Source organism: Culex quinquefasciatus, chromosome 3, assembly GCF_015732765.1.
Source record: "Culex quinquefasciatus strain JHB chromosome 3, VPISU_Cqui_1.0_pri_paternal, whole genome shotgun sequence".
Lineage (NCBI taxonomy): Eukaryota > Metazoa > Arthropoda > Insecta > Diptera > Culicidae > Culex > Culex quinquefasciatus.
Window position 1 is genome coordinate 97,089,690 of NC_051863.1, and position 20,431 is coordinate 97,110,120.

The window sequence follows — 20,431 nt, forward strand, 5'->3', positions numbered from 1 at the left end:
AAAAATGTATTATCTTGTCAAAATTGGTAAAAATCCCATAGTTTCAGAGAAAATTGATGAAACCTTTCAATACCAAAATAATACCAAAACATGCCATCCTGACTTGAAATTTTCCACAATTTCAAGTCATTTCTGTAGGGGGTATATCAAAAATGTTTGAAATCAAGTTTGAAATTTCCGGTTTTCAATGAAAGCATTCGCTTTGAGACATCATTTTAGCGCAAAATTAATTATTTTGTCAAAATTGGTCAAAATTTTCCCATAGTTTCAGAGGAATTTGATAAAACACTTTAATACCAAAATAATACCAAAATGTGCCATCCTGACTTAGAAAATTTTCCACAATTTCAAGTCATTTCTGTAAGGGGTATATCAAAATGTTTAAAATCAAGTTTGAAATTTCCGGTTTTAAATTAAAGCATTCGCTTTGAGACATCATTTTAGCGCAAAATTAATTATTTTGTCAAAATTGGACAAAATTTTCCCATAGTTTCAGAGGAATTTGATAAAACACTTAAATACCAAAATAATACCAAAACATGCCATCCTGACTTAGAAAATTTTCCACAATTTCAAGTCATTTCTGTAGCGGGTATATCAAAATGTTTAAAATCAAGTTTGAAATTTCCGGTTTTCAATTAAAGCATTCGCTTTGATACATCATTTTAGCGCAAAATTAATTATTTTGTCAAAATTGGTCAAAATTTTCCCATAGTTTCAGAGGAATTTGATAAAATACAGTAATACCAAAAGAATACCAAAATGTGGTGTTCGACCATTGACAAATTCTGCAATTTTGCAATATCAAAACAATACCTTAAATTGGTATGATACCACATTTTGCTCTTGCATAATCCTCAAGACAAATTTTAAAGGGTCCAGGAATACCAAAATTTGGTATTGATACCAGAGAAAGGTATTATTGCGCATTTCCCTTGTTTTTACCCATGCTCGGGACTCACACCATTCCGCAATAAAGTGCCGTTTTTGAAGTTGAAATTCGTAGTGTTTTCTGTTTGTTCACCGTCTCCCTTGAATCACCCAGTAGCTTGCCGACCCTGGGACTACCCGGTCCGAGTCATGCTCTACGCTGTGCGAAGCCAAGACTTTCATGCTCTTGCATAATCCTCAAGACAAATTTTAAAGGGTCCAGGAATACCAAAATTTGGTATTGATACCAGAGAAAGGTATTATTGCGCATTTCCCTTGTTTTTTACCCATGCTCGGGACTCACACCATTCCGCAATAAAGTGCCGTTTTTGAAGTTGAAATTCGTAGTGTTTTCTGTTTGTTCACCGTCTCCCTTGAATCACCCAGTAGCTTGCCGACCCTGGGACTACCCGGTCCGAGTCATGCTCTACGCTGTGCGAAGCCAAGACTTTCATGCTTTTGCATAATCCTCAAGACAAATTTTAAAGGGTCCAGGAATACCAAAATTTGGTATTGATACCAGAGAAAGGTATTATTACGCATTTCCCTTGTTATTTACCCATGCTCGGGTCTTGCCGTACGACACGCGCTACCCGTAGTCGTGTTTCGCCGACAACGAGGTGGTGGTCGAATGCAATGTCGACATATTCCGCACATCAAGCAGGCTTCTTCTCCACTTGCGGCTGCTGCAGATATGGTCGATCTGATTCTCCGTTCTTCCATCACGTGACACCCACGTAACTTTGTGCACTGAACGATGAGGAAAGAGCGATCTCCCAATCACCATGTCTTGGTTACCACAGAACTCTGTAAACAGCTCGCCGATCTCGCTCATTTCTCCAAGACCATGGGGACCACGGGTTGATTGGGTTGCTTAGGGCGCCTATGAAAAGATCACGGAATGGGGATCCATTGCCAAATCAGCAGAAGGATTTTCCTAGTTTGATTTTGCTGATATTTGCGAAAAACTACACTGAACAGCTTTTAAAACTAAGTGAAACTATAAAGCAAAATTTGTAGTGAAGAAGTAGAGTTCAGTGAAATCGACCACTCAATTGAAATTTAATGTTCACACAGTGTTGGTTTATCAAATCAACATATCCAACGAGTAAGTAAACAAAAAAAGGGAATTTATTTGTAATCTCGTCAAAACAAACAGAATTGAGTAATTCTCGCTGAAAGTGGACCACTATTTACACAAGGTGCTCAAAAATCAAAAGCAATGTACTTTTTCAATAGCCCCCACCAAGTTATGAAAGAAACCATGTTTGGTTGGTTAAATTTGTCCTCACCTCAGCGCCACGAAGCTAAATATTTTTTTAATTGGTAATTTTTGACTTAGGCGCGCCTACAAAATTGCTAATAACTTTGCAAAACTTCAACAAACCTTTGATGTTTAGAGGTGTTTTGGAAAGGAAATGAGCAGAGCTTTCGAATGCACTTGTCAGAAAAATACCGTTCCATACATTTTTTAGCCACAAAACACCAATGTATTTTTAAAAGTCATTTTTGAAGGCCGGCGCCCCGCTTTATCGAAAAACTGACAAATCCATTCGAAAGCTGAGACGATTTCACATAAAGGACCAATAAATCTAAGGTGTATGTTCCTCCCATCTTTTTTAGTCTAATTTTGATTCTGCGAGCGCAGCGCTCCGTTCGCATTTCGGGCACCCAAAATGTCGCAATTGGCTTGCCCCATTTTAAGGTTTTGTCAAACAATAAAGGTGCTCACTTTTGAAATGATAGTTTATTGTCCAAGGATCAAAATACACTTTCGATAATTGACCAATATTTATGGTTTCGGGTTCTTCCAGGCAATTTAATCTTGAAAAAATGTTTTTTTTAACTCTTTTTTTGTAAAATACCCACTTACAATTGGGTGGACTTTTTTTCAGTAGGACTAATGAATGTAGCATGTAGGAAATTTCACCACGAACATTTTCATTCCTTTGTGGAACACCAATCAGTGAGGTACTCCTGGATATTAGCTCCTGAAAAGTGCTTAAAAAGTGCAAAAATGCCTCACGGCAAGAAAAAGAGACGGTCCTCACCAGCAGGATCGGCAGATTTGAAGAAGCTAAAGAATGCCGAAGCGCTACCTGCAAAGCCAGGCAGTTTAAGCAAGGACGCTCAAAATTCGTCTGGAAACCAGTTCGCTACCCTCCCTGTGGACGTGAGCGAGAAGGAAGAATTTGAACGACGGGAAAAGTTGCCACCCATTTTTGTGAAAACATCGTCATCGGATTCGGTGCGAAAGTGGCTGACCGGGTTTATCAAATCTGGTGCTTTACGAGCTTCCATTCGCTTGTGTGCTGATGGACTCAAAATTCTGCTACCTACCATAACTACGTTCGGGATTTCCTGAACAACACCAAGATTGAATACTACAGCCATGACGATCCAGGTAAACGCCCCATGAAACAGGTCCTCCGCGGCCTGTACGACATGGATGTGAGTGTGCTGAAAGAAGAGCTCAAAACTCTTAAGTTGAACGTGATCGAAGTCTTCAAGATGACGAGACACAACAAGGACATCAAGTATCGTGATCAACTGTACCTGGTTCATCTCGAGAGAGGATCGACAACGCCGTCTGAGCTGAAAGCAGTTCGGGCAATTTTCAACATCATCGTGACTTGGGAACGTTATCGTCCAGTGCACCGTGACGTGACACAGTGTTCGAACTGCTTGCAGTTTGGACATGGTGGAAGGAACTGTTTCATCAAGAGTCGTTGTGCAACCTGCGGAGGTGAGCACAAAACACAAGCTTGCGAAATAATCAACGCGAACATCGAAGCGAAATGCTTCAATTGCGGCGGCGACCATTCTACCAAGAATCGAAGCTGCCCAAAACGAGCTGAGTTTGTAAAAATTCGGCAGCAAGCGACGACGAGGCACCAACCAAATCGGCGCAGAACACCACCAGCATTCACGGACGTGGATTTTCCTGCTTTGGCGTCACCAGGAGCAGGATCTGTTCGAGTGGTTCCAAATCTGCAGCCATTGCCGTTGAATCAGCGGCAAAGAGTTGCAGAGAATACAACACCTCCAGGCTTCAGTCAGCAACCGAGGGAAAACCAACCAGCATCAACGGGTGAAGGCAGTAGTGACCTGTTTTCACCACAAGAATTTTTGAACATTTTCATCGAGATGACAACAACACTGCGTGGTTGCAAAACTCGCCAGGAACAAGTAAGAACTCTTTGAGCATTCATCTTAAAATACAGTTCGTAGTTTACTCGTTCTAGTGATTTTGAATATTTCAATAAATTTATTTTTTTAGTTTTAAGTTGATAAAGTGATTTTTTTCTTTTTACCCAAATGTATTCGATTCAATGCAATAATGTAAAACAATTTGAAGTAAATAAAATAAATGTGATCAGTTAATAATCAAACGAAAAATACAACAAAGATGAAGAGCATTAGGCCATACCACTTAGCATGTAATTATTATAAGAATGTTCAATAAAGACATATTTAATTTCCAAAAAAACCACGAACATTTGTCTCTAAAAGAAAACGTATTTTCGATACTCCAGTGCCAAGATATTTTAGTTTTAGTGAGAAAAAAAAGTGCCAATTTTACAAATTTCTCAGAATTAACAAGCACATGCGGCATATGTTTTGGAGGCCAGAGTATGGTTTCTTATAGTTATTTTGGTCGCTGAATTCGGATCCGGAATCAAATATCATATAAACAGTGAACAGTGATATTTTAGCCACGCTCAAATATTATTTGCGTGTATTCCCATAGCCACTTAGGGATCGGCAGCCGAAGCCGCTAACCATTACGCCACGAGGCCTCTAAAAACAATCAGAAGTTGAAAAAAATAATCTCCATTTAAAAAATCCGTGAGTAAAATATCAATTAAAGGTGAGCGAAAGATGAAATATGACCGAATTCACTAGCGATTAAAATTACAGCATATTACCACAAATAACTTTTGGGCGTGGCTCCAAGTTCAACTGTTAATCTGAAATTTGATTCCGGATCCGAATTCAGCGACCAAAATAACTATAAGAAACCATACTCTGGCCTCCAAAACATATGCCGCATGTAAATAATAGGCTGTGCTTGTTAATTCTGAGAAATTTGTAAAATTGGCACTTTTTTTCTCACTAAAACTAAAATATCTTGGCACTGGAGTATCGAAAATACGTTTTCTTTTAGAGACAAATGTTCGTGGTGAAATTTCCTACATGCTACATTCATTAGTCCTACTGAGAAAAAGTCCACCCAATTATAAGTGAGCATTTTACAAAAAAAAAAAAAGTTAAAAAAAAACATTTTTTCGACATTAAATTGCCTGGAAGAACCCGAAAACATAAATATTGGTCAATTATCGAAAGTGCATTTTGATCCTTGGACAATAAACTATCATTTAAAAAGTGAGCACCTTTATTTTTTGACAAAACTTTAAAATGGGGCAAGCTAATTGCGACATTTTGGGTGCCCGAAATGCGAACGGAGCGCTGCGCTCGCAGAATCAAAATTAGATTAAAAAAGATAGGAGGAACATACACCTTAGATTTATTGGTCCTTTATGTGAAATCGTCTCAGCTTTCGAATGGATTTGTCAGTTTTTCGATAAAGCGGGGCGCCGGCCTTCAAAAATGACTTTTAAAAATACATTGGTGTTTTGTGGCTAAAAAATGTATGGAACGGTATTTTTCTGACAAGTGCATTCGAAAGCTCTGCTCATTTCCTTTCCAAAACACCTCTAAACATCAAGGGTTCGTTGAAGTTTTGAAAAGTTATTAGCAATTTTGTAGGCGCGCCTAATTCAAAAAATTACCAATTAAAAAAAATATTTAGCTTCGTGGAGCCGAGGTGAGGACAAATTTAACCAACCAAACATGGTTTCTTTCATAACTTGGTGGGGGCTATTGGAAAAGTACATTGCTTTTGATTTTTGAGCACCTTGTGTAAATAGTGGTCCACTTTCAGCGAGAATTACTCATTATGTTTTGAAAAAGTTTCCAACAAACTTTCACTGCACGGAAAGGGGATCGATCGCCAAACCAGCGACCGAATTTTGCTGGGTTGGTTTTGCTGATATCAGCGAAATTTTCTCTAAACCAGCAAAATTTTTCGCTGAAAAAGGTGGCTGCGCGAAATCAAATCCAGCAACTTGGTTTCGCTGGTTTGTTATTTCCGAAACGGTTTCTTTTCCAGCGAAAGTTTTCGCTGGTTTGATACACACCCTTCCGACAGCCGTCATAAATGTTTGTTATTGTTCACGTTTGGAAGCGATTTGTGGCAATCGAATTGCTTTAGGGGTTTTTTCAAAACAAAAAAGCATGAAAAAGTTCTGCATCAAGTGTTCAGCATTAAAATACATACTCAACAGGTGATGGTTCTTTTCAATGAAAAGAAGCACGTTTCCATAAAGTTCTCGCAGCAGAAAAATACGGTGCATTGAAGCTGGAGAGTGAAAATATAAAAGTACATAAAATTCGGCTAAAGTGCCATGTTTTGTACATCAATCGACGCGGCAGAATGTCCTCTTTAAGACACTGTCATTGGATTTGCAAAAACTTTTCTTAAAAATACAAAAATAGTTTACTGAAAAAGTAAAATAAAGAGGTCAAATAATTGTCCGTACCCTAATAAAAGTACAAAATCTGATCGATTTAAGTGAATTCATTTATGAAATGTTGTTTCTGTGTCAAATACTAGTACCTCTAGCCAGTTTGTGACAACTTTGAACTTCTGATAACTTTGTTAAGTTAGTTTATATTAAAAATTGGATTAAATTTAGTTTTTTATGTTAAACTTATCAAAATATTAGTTTATAAACAACTATTTTTATAAAATTGCTATTTTATGTTGTAAGAGTCTCTATTTAACAAGTTTTAACAATATTTGTTCGAAATATACATTGTTTTCATCTTTTATATTGACATTTTTCGACCAAAAATACTGTTTCGGAACAATACCGTTAAACAATCCGGATTGTCCCGGAACCGGTTTAACCTCGAAGGAAATTTGTGGTGGTCAGATAGAGGACAAAACCCACCTCTTGCAATTTAAAGCATCAATTTCGTCCACTACAGCCCGATTACGAGTCCCTAGTCTGAAATTTAAAATTTTCACTTTCCGTACTGAGAATTTTTGTACCGTCCTGGGACAGAATGTTTTGCTTGGGGAATTTGAAAATTTCAAATTTCAGACTAGGGACTCGTAATCGGGCTGTAGTGGACGAAATTGGATGCTTTAAATTGCAAGAGGTGGGTTTTTTTGTCCTCTATCTGACCACCACAAAATTTCCCTCCGAGGGGTTAAACCGGTTCCGGGACAATCCGGATTGTTTAACGGTATTGTTCCGAAACAGTAGTTTTGGTCGAAAAATGTCAATAAAAAAGATGAAAACAATATATATTTCGAACAAATATTGTTAAAACTTGTTAAATAGAGACTCTTACAACAAAAAATAGCAATTTTATAAAAATAGTTGTTTATAAACTTATGTTTTGATAAGTTTTACTTTAAAAACTAAATTTAAACCAATTCTTAATATAAACTAACTAAACAAAGTTATCAGAAGTTCAAAGTTGTCACAAACTGGCTAGAGGTACTAGTATTTGACACAGAAACAACATTTCATTAATGAATTCACTTAAATCGATCAGATTTTGTACTTTTATTAGGTACGGACAATTATTTGACCTCTTTATTTTACTTTTTCAGTAAACTATTTTTGTATTTTTAAAAAAGTTTTTTGCAAATCCAATGACAGTGTCTTAAAGAGGACATTCTGCCGCGTCGATTGATGTACAAAACATGGCACTTTAGCCGAATTTTATGTACTTTTATATCACAAACATTTTCCGTACGGGGGGGTACGGACAAATATTTGACTCACTGTATTTGTACTGCTGCATAGATGAGTGCACAAATTGTCGCAGGTGGCAGCAAGAATCGTAGGCGAGGAACTTGACCATGGCCGCGGAACAGTTTTTGCTGTGGCAAGTAAGTACAACGAGGAACTTGACCAATTAATCTCTGGTTCTCAAATTCTCTGGTTTATTTTGGCATAGGCTTCTGCCGCCAAAACAAAAAAACAAACGTCGGTGATAAAAAACGCTGATCCAGTGCAAAAAACACTGGTCCAGTGGAAACATTCGCTGAACCAGCGGATTTTTCGCCGAAACCAGTAGAATAATCTACTGCTTGATTTTGGTACGAGCTGCTGCCGCCGGAAAAAAAAACCCGGACGTCAGCGATAGAAAACGCTGATCCAGCGTAAAAGAACACTGGTCCAGTGAAGAAATCCGCTGGACCAGCGAATTGTTTCCCAAAACCAGTACAATAATCTCCTGGTTGATTTTGGTGCCCTGCCGCTTTTCCAAACCAGCGAGAAAATTTTCTGATTCTATCAAAACTGATCCCCCAAACAGCGACATTTTTCACCAAACCAGTGTTTTTTTTCACTGGTTTGGTAGAATTTCATCGGTTTCCAAACCAGCGAAAAAAATTAGCGATTCTAGGTAATTTTTTTTGCAGGCTGAGAAATTAGCGACATTTTTCGCTAATTTTAGCGAACTTTATCGCGATTTGGCGATGGATCCCCATTCCGTGTAATTGAGAAACATTATTATAACTTGTAAAACCATCCGACACTCCAAATCTGCAAAAAAAAATTAAGATCCATTGAAAACAACCGCTTGACTAGCGGAGTTTCTCCCAAAACCAGCAGAACAAACTTCTGTTTTATTTTGACACGAGCTACTGCCGTCGGAAAAAACCAGACTTCAGCGAAATAAAAAGCTGATCCAGAGCCAAAAACCGTTGGACCTACGAAAAAAACTCACTGGATCAGCGCATTGTCTCCCGAAACCAGCAGAATCATCTACTGATTGAATTTGAAATCCGGTAGCTTCTTCTAAACCAGTAAAACTATTCGCTGATTCTAGCGATACCGATCCCCCAAACAGCGAAAGTTCTTACTAAACCAGTAAATGTTTTCACTGGTTTTTCACATTTGACTGAATACCGAACCAGAGAAAAAAATAGCGATTCCCGGTAATTTGTCTGCAGGCTGAGAAATGAGCGACTTTTCTCGCTAGTTTTAGCAAACTTTATCGCGTTTTGGCGATGGATCCCCTTTCCGTGTTTTAGTGAAAGTTTCACATTTTTGGTAAACTAATATTTTATTTAATTGTTTTGGCATTGACTAATACTAAACCTCCAAATAAATTCGAATTGAAAGTTGATGTCAAAATTCATCAAATCAAAGTTTTGACAATTATTATGCGAATAAGCCAAATAATCGATAAAAAAAAGATGCGGTGCACGCCATGGCGGAAGGCAATTATTATTGAAATTGAATGTACCTAAAATGTTTTTTGTGGAAAGGTAGCTAAGGGGGTCCCTTTTCGATATCTGTGACCTAGAAAATATTTCACCTAGGGATTTTCGATTTTTTGTCATTTTCAGTTTTTTAACTGTATAAATGGAAGCGCACGGTACTTTTGGTTACTTTGCGGTTGCACAGCACCTCCCTAATCCTTTTAATTGCAATGGATACTGATCAAAGGGGTCGTCCATGAAATATTCCACAATATTTAAGGCCCCAGCCACCCTTACAACCCTCCCCCCCTCCCCCTCATCACCCTTATTTATTTAACAAAGACAATAACATTATTTTTAATATGAGGCGTCATCCATCAAGTATGGCACACTAAAATCAGCAAAAAATAACCCCCTCCCACTAATGCCACACATTGTCACGCTGACTACGCCTCACCCCCCCCCCCTTGAAAAGTACGACACGTTTTGTACCCTAATCTTGTTTTTTTGTACATTTTTATTTATTTTATAATTCTGAGTTCAATTTAACAGCTTATCATTTTTATAGGATATGTTTTTAATTTTTGTTATTGTTGAAATCACGATTGATGATTCAAGTAAGTAAGTAATGATTTAAGTATATAATATCTATCATTAACAACTCTGTTTCTTAATGCCTTTTATCATGTTTGATTTATGAGTTACGTTTATTAAACATCGAATTACTTTATGTAAATATTTTACAACCGTGGTGTAGGGCTAAGCGTGGTTGCCTCTCACCCAGTCGGCCTGGGTTTGATCCCAGATGGTCCCGGTGGCATATTTCGAGACGAGATTTGTCTGATCACGTCTTCCGTCGGACGGGGAAGTAAATGTTGGTCCCGGTATAACCTAAAGGTTATGTCGTTAGCTCAGTCCATGTGTAGAAGCCGTCTCCCTGGGTCCTGTCTCGGTGGAGTCGCTTGTAGGCAGTTGGACTCACAATCTAAAGGTCGTCAGTTCGAATCCCGGGGTGGATGGAAGCTAAGGTGTAAAAAGAGGTTTGCAATTGCCTCAACAATTAAGCCTTCGGGCACCTAGTTTTGAGTAGGAATCTCGCAATCGACAACGTCAAGGCAATGCTGTAGAGCGAACAATTTTATTTATTTAGGCCTGATTTTTCAAATGTTTTATATAAATAATGCACTTGTTGTACCTTATCCAGTAAAAACACAATGAACTTATTTTGCAGTATGCCGAGAATCGCACTACCTAACACTCGTCAGCCAAATCAACCGTAAATTTTGTTTCTTTTTCTGCTAATCGGTTGTGCTGAAATTAGCCGAGCTAGGTATATGCAACTAACTGTGTTAGGATACCAAGGGTACTGGAAATAGAAAAAATGAAAATTTAGGCTTAAAATATTTACAAAAAAGCTATTAGATCTTAACTCATAAATCAAACATGATACAAGGCATTGATTGAACTCAGAACTAAAAAAAGTAAAAATGTAAAAAAAAAACAAATTACATAACGTACCGGACTTTTCAAGGGGGTCGCGTGACAATGTGTGGCATAGGGGGAGGGGTTATTTTTGCTGATTTTAGTGTGCCATACTTTATGGACGCCGCATACTAAAAATAATGTTATTATCTTTATTAAATAAATTAGGGCGATGGGGGTTGTAAGGGTGGGTGGGGCCTTAAATATTGTGAAATATTTCATGGACGACCCTTTTGATCAGTATCCATTGCAATTAAAAGGATTAGGGAGGTGCTGTGCAACCGCAAAGTAACCAAAAGTACCGTGCGCCTCCATTTATACAGTTAAAAAACTGAAAATGACAAAAAATCGAAAATCCCTAGGTGAAATATTTTCTAGGTCACAGATATTGAAAAGGGACCCTCTTAGCTACCTTTCCACGAAAAAACATTTTAGGTACATTCAACTTCAATAATAATTGCCTTCCGCCATGGCGTGCGGTGTCCAGGTTTCGAAGCGTCTGGCAATTCTAAGCATGACGTTAATCCACTAAATTACTACATTATTTGAATGAAGTTTACATATCTTGAGTTTTTTTTAAAAGCACCTATAAGCTATTGTCTTTCATTTGTTTATAGGACCTTATAAAAAAAAAACTCTAGATATCCTTGCCAGTTCTCTTAAAGCAGCTTATTTTTAAATATATTTTTTTTTTTTGCAGCGGAACCACACCCTTTTTGGTAGTATGTGGTCATCAATTCGAAGACCTGGTCAATTTTCTAAAAAAGGTGGCAACGTAGCTCCGAAAACGTCTGCAACTTCAGCTGCTGCATCTGCAGCAATGCATGCTGTATTATCTGGAGCAGATGAATTCCAACCACAATACATAAAAAATGGTTTCAACCATAAAACTAAAACTGGCGAAAATTGTGATTCTCCAGATAGTATACCATTGCATCCCCTACTACTAGACGGCCGCAGCACAAATCAGTCAGGACGAGTGTACAATGCGAATGAGTGAGTATAAATTGCAGTTTGTTCATACTCAAGACCATTCTTGGACCGATCTGACCACTTTGGCTCCGGTGGAATCAGGAGTAAAGTCATCCCACATATTCGGAACACCCACAAATTTGGAACACTTTTGTGATAATTTGTCAATAGCATGCCAAATGCAGCTTTTCTCTCGACCCTACTATTTTTAGTACCTTTATTTGGACATTTTCTTGCTATTTCAGTAGTCAAAGTAGTACTTTTTGAACAAAAAACTTCACTTTAAGACTATTTTATCCAGAGCAGTAAAACACTGCCCCCAAATTGCCTGTTCCATAATTGTGGGATGTTATTGTGCCTCCCACAATTGTGGAACACCTAAATTTAACTGATATTTTCACACAAAAAAGTTATCAGACCATGGATAAAACATCACTAAGCTTGAGTTTCACTGGATGCAGTGTGTGAAGTCATTATTTTGTTATAAAATATATACTCCTGGAGAGATCCAAAGTTTGTTTACATCCGTAAGAAAAAAAGTGTTCCGAATTTGTGGATTTCAAGGGTAAACGTTTTTCTTCAAAAACTTGATATAATAGTTAAAATTTGCAGTTGTTCGATACAGCATTCGAAAGATCGCATGAAAAGCTTTCAAATGAAGGTAAAAACGAATCATTAAGTTCAATTACCGATTTGCTATGATTTTTTGAACAATGGCCTATCTGTAAACTGTTCCGAATATGAGGGATGACTGTATAGAAAGATATGGCGTTATTCGTGGAATATCTGTTACCTGCCAGTATGAGTATCCTAGTTCAGCATTTTCGAAATCAAGAAATCAAGGTTCTGCGGTAAAACCCCGTGTACCATGTAAGAGTTTGATTTCGAAAATTGTGAACTAGGATACTCATACTGCCAAGTAAAACATATTCCACGTATAACACCATATCTTTCCATACTCAAGGCCAAATCAGTCCAAGAATGGCCTTAAATATCAGATATAAGTTTGATTTCGAAAATGCTGAACTACACGGAAAGAAGGTTTATCGTAAATCTTACTACATTTTAGTTAAAAATCTCAAAAAAATTGGTTGTTTTTAAACCATCACAAATGATAAATCTAGCCAAAAATGATATATTAGCATTAGCATTAGCATTTTAGGACGCCCTATCCACGGATGGCTCCACAACGCTTATCCCACTGTTTGGTGTGGTTGTGTTAGACCCTCATCCGGAACAATAATCCAACACGGGAGATACCATGTCTTCATCTTTTGATGAGTGTGTAATACAGCCCAGGGCATAAGGGGGTCCACGCCGGGTCCAAGCTATCCTCGGGGAAATGAAGGAATGTTAGTAAACACCTATCTAAAGTGCGCAGGGACCCCTACGTCACCTTAGTGGTATAGATGTTTGTAGTTAGGTTTTGGACTCAATGTTAGTAGGAGAGGTAGAACCCTAGGATATACCCCGAAAGGTATTGCGGGCGAGTCAAGTAGATTTAGTTTTTTGATTATTAAACTTATACAGAAGATTGTACAGTATAAAAGATGCATGATTTATATATATTCGATTTGAAGCCACGGCAGATACAACGCGACGAAGCCGTGCATGATTAAATTGTCTGTAGTAATACTAAAACAACCATTTCCTCAGGTAAAAACAAAGCCGATTAAACACAGTTTTAACATGTCTGCTGTTAAACTCATGCTATCGACTGTAAGAGTAAAGCGTTGTTTATATATTTTTCTATAAATTATCATGTGTTTAAGCGAAATTCGAGGTTAAAAGTAATTTAACGCATAATTAAAATCTTGAATTTAAACTCTTACAGCGATGCAGAGTGAACATCAATTATTTATTTATTCATTTGTTTTATTTGAATGTAAGAATTAGAAGTTAATATTAACGACCGATTCAAAAAGCATACTTAGTTAATGTTTAAACTTTTATGTGTAATGTGATTAATCGGCATATTCAATATTATTGAAAAAAATACTATAATAATGGAAAGTCCTCACCAAGTTTATCATCTTAGGCATCCGTTGGAATTGTTTTGTCCACTGCAACGACTTGAGACACCTATGTTTGTCTCACTTAGTCTCTTTCGAAAAAATGGCAGCACTGATCACTTTGACCAAACACGCATCCATCTTGACAGCAGCGGCATTTTCCTTCTCTTTCATTTCATCTACATCTGTCATCGGTGTCGTCACCAATTCTTTATGTAAACAGTGCAGTTAGAGGGCGGCAGCCGTAACGGTAATCCCAATCTTGATAGAAAAAGGTGCAGGTGGTTATGTTCTACATGACCAATATGACAAAGAACTTTGTACAAAACTCAAAAAATCATGCTATTTTTATTTATATTTTTAAATTCTTTGCCAATTTATTTAATCCTGAATAATTAATTCTAATAAATATTTTCATTCAATGGCACCTCTGTGGATATAAATTGCCCATATTGCCCCAAGTCGAATGGCTCGATAAACGTCCCCCCGGTAGAACCTTCCCTCAGGGCCATGGCCACTCCGGGTGTGGCCAATCCTGTCAAAATGGACATTTTCACTACCAGTATCAAAAACCATGAATGTTGATACCCATATTGCCCCAAGTCGAATGGTTCGATAAATGTCCCCCCGGTAGAACCTTCCCTCAGGGCCATGGCCACTCCAGGTGTGGCCAATCCTGTCAAAATGGCCATTTTCACTACCAGTATCAAAAACCATGAATTTTGATACCCATATTGCCCCAAGTCGTATGGTTCGATAAATGTCCCCTCGGTAGAACCTTCTCCAAGGCACTGGCCACTCCGGGTGTGGCCAATCCTGTCAAAATGGCAATTTTCACTACCACACCCAAAGTTAAAGAACGAGGGGATAGTCCTCACGAAAAGAAGCGTGAGGAAAGTGCTATTTTGCGACAGTATAGTCCTCTCGCGTGTTCATTCGCTCATTGGAATAGTTCATCCTACTGAATGGCTTATATGGACAAATGACCACCACTCAGTCACCGAACCATGGTGGCCCATACGGCAAAGGCACGGATCAATATGCCGAAGGTCTTGGGTTCGAGTCTCGGTACCGGTTCGTTTTTTTATGGATGAACTTTTTATGAAGATGAACCCATGAGTAAAGTACTCTCGGTAATTTCGGGATTTATCCTCTCAGTCCGCACACAGTAACATTTTACTACCGAATCGTGCTCTTTATACTCTCGTATGCCGATGTCCAGTTCTGGGTGCAGTATCAAAAACCATGAATTTTGATATCCATATTGCCCCAAGTCGAATGGTTCGATAAATGTACCCCCGGTAGAACCTTCTTCAGGACACTGGCCACTCCGGGTGTGGCCAATCCTGTCAAAATGGCCATTTTCACTACCAGTATCAAAAACCATGAATGTTGATACCCATATTGCCCCAAGTCGAATGGTTCGATAAATGTCCCCCCGGTAGAACCTTCCCTCAGGGCCATGGCCACTCCGGGTGTGGCCAATCCTGTCAAAATGGCCATTTTCACTACCAGTATCAAAAACCATGAATTTTGATACCCATATTGCCCCAAGTCGAATGGTTCGATAAATGTCCCCCCGGTAGAACCTTCCCTCAGGGCCATGGCCACTCGGGTGTGGTCAATCCTGTCAAAATGGCCATTTTCACTACCAGTATCAAAAACCATGAATTTTGATACCCATATTGCCCCAAGTCGAATCTATCCCTCTCTATTGGATCATTTCCGAAGCTCTGGAAGCACGCCTTCATGTTTCCGGTACACAAGAAAGGTGATAAACGGAACGTGGACAACTATCGTGGAATATCAGCACTGTGCGCCGTCTCGAAACTTTTCGAGCTAGCGGTCATGGCTCCAGTTTTCTTCTTCTGCAAAAACCTGATCAGCGAGGACCAGCACGGGTTTATGCCATCGCGGTCAACAACGACGAATCTACTCACGTTTACGACGTTCGTGACCGACAGCTTCACCGCCAGATCGCAAACCGACGCGGTGTACACCGACCTGTCGGCAGCGTTCGACAAGCTGAATCACGCTATTGCGATCGCAAAACTGGAAAGGATGGGAATCGGCGGGACTCTCCTCAGTTGGTTCCAGTCCTATCTGGCCGACCGGAAAATCAACGTCAAGATTGGAGACTGCTTGTCGGCTGCCTTGATGGCCTTTTCAGGTATCGCACAGGAAGTCATCTCGGACCACTCGTCTTCCTTCTATACTACAACGACTGCAACCACTCCCTCTCTGGACCGCGTCTGTCCTACGCAGACGACATGAAGATCTACTGTCAAGTGAATAATGCAGCCGACGCTCAAGCCCTCCAACAGGATCTGAACATCTTCGCGGACTGGTGTGAAACAAATCGAATGGTCGTCAACCCCACCAAGTGCTCTGTCATCACCTTCTCCAAGAAACGCAACCCAATCAAGTTTGACTACCAGATCTGCGGCACATTAATTCCCGGGAGAACTGTGTCAAGGACCTCGGCGTGCTTCTTGACACGGAACTCACATACAAGCAGCACATATCATACATGATTTCCAAAGCCTCGCGACAGCTCGGCTTCATCTTCCGTGCAGCAAAAGGTTTTACAGATGTCTACTGTTTGAAGGCTCTGTACTGCGCTTTGGTCCGTTCAACGCTGGAGTATTGTTCTGCCGTATGGAGCCCCTACTACGAAAACAGTGCGGTGCGGATTGAGAGTGTGCAGCGAAGATTTATCCGGTTCGCGCTCCGTCGACTCCCCTGGCGGGATCCTTTCCATCTGCCTAGTTACGAAAGCCGCTGTAAACTGATCAACCTTGACACCTTAGCAGTGCGTAGAAATGTCAGCCGTGCACTCGTAATCTCCGACGCTCTGACTTCTAGATTGCAGTGCCCAGCCATCCTTCGAGGACTAGACATTATGGCCCCGCTTCGAACGCTTCGTAACACTCCGTTCTTGCGTGTTCCTGTTCGCCGGACGAACTATGCTATGCATAGCGCGTTGACGGGACTACACAGAGCATTCAATTTTGTAGCTTCTTTGTTCGATTTTAATCTGTCCCGTGACGTCATCAAAAATAAGTTTTTATTGTTTTTTAGGCGATAATTTGTGTACATGTACTTAGTTTTAAGCACACCATTTGGGCATGTGGTGCCTGTTGGTGTTAAACAAATAAACAAATGTTTCGATAAATGTCCCCGGTAGAACCTTCCCTCAGGGCCATGGCCACTCCGGGTGTGGTCAATCCTGTCAAAATGGCCATTTTTCACTACCAGTATCAAAAACCATGAATTTTGATACCCATATTGCCCCAAGTCGAATGGTTCGATAAATGTACTCCCGGTAGAACCTTCCCTCAGGGCCATGGCCACTCCGGGTGTGGCCAATATCCTACCAGTTTGGTCCCAACCCCATTTCCTGAAATCATTCTGGTTTTCGAGTGACCGATCTAACAATCTTCGTTAGAACAGAATTCCTCCCAAGTTGGTGCACAACCTGTGTCTTTCAATGTGTGCATGTGTGTGTGAGTAATAAAATTACCACCGTCGATCCGTCTCTGACGGATTTTCGATCAAAACTAAAATTGTTCAGAGGCTATCTGTTATTTATATAGTTCGCATGAAATGTGGCAACAATGGTGCAACATTCTCGCGTGACAGTTCCAAGAAAGCAGGAGACGAAGCAAAATTTGCACCATGTTGCCACATTTCATGCGAACTATATAAGTAACAGATAGCCTCTGAACAATTTTAGTTTTAATCGAAAATCCGTCAGAGACGGATCGACGGTGGTAATTTTATTACTCACACACACATTCACACATTGAAGGACACAAGTTGTGCACCAACTTGGGAGGAATTCTGTTCTAACGAAGATTGTTAAAACGGTCACTCGAAAACCAGAAAGATTTAAGGCAATGGGGTTGGGACCAAACTGGTAGGATATTGGCCACACCCGGAGTGGCCATGACCCTGAGGGAAGGTTCGACCGGGGGGACAATTATCGAACCATTCGACTTGGGGCAATATGGGTATCAAAATTCATGGTTTTTGATACTGGTAGTGAAAATGGCCATTTTGACAGGATTGGCCACACCCGGAGTGGCCATGGCCCTGAGGGAAGGTTCTACCGGGGGGACATTTACGGAACCATATAAATTGGGGCAATAGGGGTATACAAATGCATGGTTTTTGATACAGGTAATGCAAATGGCCATTTTGACAGGATTGCCCACACCCGGAGTGGCCAGTGCCATGAAGTAGGTTCTACCGGGGGGACATTTATCGTACCATACGACTTGGAGCAATATGGGTATCAAAATTCATGGTTTTCGATACTGGTAATAAAAATTACGGGAAGGTTTTCCCGGGAGGGTTCTGTTGGATGACGTTGTAGGGCTTTGGTGTATTGGGCAAAGTTGTAGGAGAAAATTTCATGAAAGTTTGTCAAAGGTGCCAAATTTGTAGCTCTTAATCTACTCGAGATATACACCATTTTTACAAAAAGCACTTTTTGGTGATAACTTAAAATGTTAGCATTTTAGTGGCCTAGTATGTTCTGAAGAGTTATTTATGACATAAAATTACACATCTTTGCCGAAGACAGCAAAATGTTTTGAGCCTTTATTGAGGAGTTTAAAAATTTTTTAAGTAATTTTGAGCCTATTTTCAAGTTGCAATGTTTTCAAATGCACAATGCACCTGAAAGTACACACTTTCAACTACATTTTCATAAAATATCTTCGTGTTTATTTGTGTCTATTTTCAGATATCTCAATTTGAATTCGTCAGATTTTTAATAAATTTATTTATAAATGTTATTCGAAATCATAATGAATACAAGGTAAAAATCGGTAAATTGAAGGGTAAATTGATCGATTTTTATGGAAATTACATCGTCTATGAAAAATTACGACAACTTTTCCAGAGTGACCTAATATAACAGGAAATACTTAATTCTAAATACGGACAATCATTTAAAATTTTCACTTACATTATTTTTGAGAAAACATGTATTTATTCATAATTTTAAAATATATATCATAATTTTAAGCATTAACAATGTATTTTCCATATAAAACGGTCAATTTACCGATTATTACCACGTTTCAATAAGATTCCGCTTAAAAATTATAATTAAATTGATTAAAAACCGTCAAATTCAAATTGAGATATCTAAAAATAGACACCGATAGACACGGAGATATATTCAGAAAATCTAGTTAAAAGTGTGTACTTTCATGTGCATTGTTCGGTTTTGCGCCAAAATGCGCCATTTTGAAAACATTGCAACTTGAAAATAGGCTCAAAAACACTTAAAAATGGTTAAAGTAAATCTTTCCCAGTTCCTGAGGGGAACCTTGAAGAATATCGGGGCCAGCAATTACAAAGCGGATTCTGTGGCAGTTTCAAAAATGGTTATAACTCCTCAATAAAGGCTCAACACATTTTGCTGTCTCCGGCAAAGATGTGTAATTTTATGTCATAAACAACTCTTCAGAACATAGTAGGCCACTAAAATGCTAACATTTTAAGTTATCACCAAAAATTTGGCACCTTTGACAAACTTTCATGAAATTTTCTCCTCTACAACTTTGCCCAATACACCAAAGCCCTACAACGTCATCCAACAGAACCCTCCCGGGAAAACCTTCCCGTAATTTTTATTACCAGTATCGAAAACCATGAATTTTGATACCCATATTGCCCCAAGTCCCCCCGGTAGAACCTTCCCTCAGGGCCATGGCTACTCCGGGTGTGGCCAATCCTGTCAAAATGGCCATTTTCACTACCAGTACCAAAAACCATGAATTTTGATACCCATATTGCCCCAAGTCGAATGGTTCGATAAATGTCCCCCCGGTAGAACCTTCCCTCAGGGCCATGGCCACTCCAGGTGTGGCCAATCCTGTCAAAATGGCCATTTTCACTACCAGTATCAAAAACCATGAATTTTGATACCCATATTGCCCCAAGTCGAATGTTTCGATAAATGTCCCCCCGGTAGAACCTTCCCTCAGGGCCATGGCCACTCCGGGTGTGGCCAATCCTGTCAAAATGGCCATTTTCACTACCAGTATCAAAAACCATGAATTTTGATACCCATATTGCCCCAAGTCGAATGGTTCGATAAATGTCCCCCCAGTAGAACCTTCCCTCAGGGCCATGGCCACTCCGGGTGTGGTCAATCCTGTCAAAATGGCCATTTTCACTACCAGTATCAAAAACCATGAATTTTGATACCCATATTGCCCCAAGTCGAATGGTTCGATAAATGTACTCCCGGTAGAACCTTCCCTCAGGGCCATGGCCACTCCGGGTGTGGCCAATATCCTACCAGTTTGGTCCCAACCCCATTGCCTTAAATCATTCTGGTTTTCGAGTGACCGATCTAACAATCTTCGTTAGAACAGAATTCCTCCCAAGTTGGTGCACAACCTGTGTCTTTCAATGTGTGCATGTGTGTGTGAGTAATAAAATTACCACCGTCGATCCGTCTCTGATGGATTTTCGATTAAAACTAAAATTGTTCAGAGGCTATCTGTTAGCTTATATAGTTAGCATGAAATGTGGCAACATGGTGCAAATTTTGCCTCGTCTCCTGCTTTCTTGGAACTGTCACGAGAGAATGCTGCACCATTGTTGCCACATTTCATTCGTTGCAGACCCCTTCCGCAGTACCAGGCATGCAACATTTTCGTAACGCGCGACATTTTTCGTTTTTCTGGATTGACACCTCACCAGAATAGAGCCCTTAGGACAA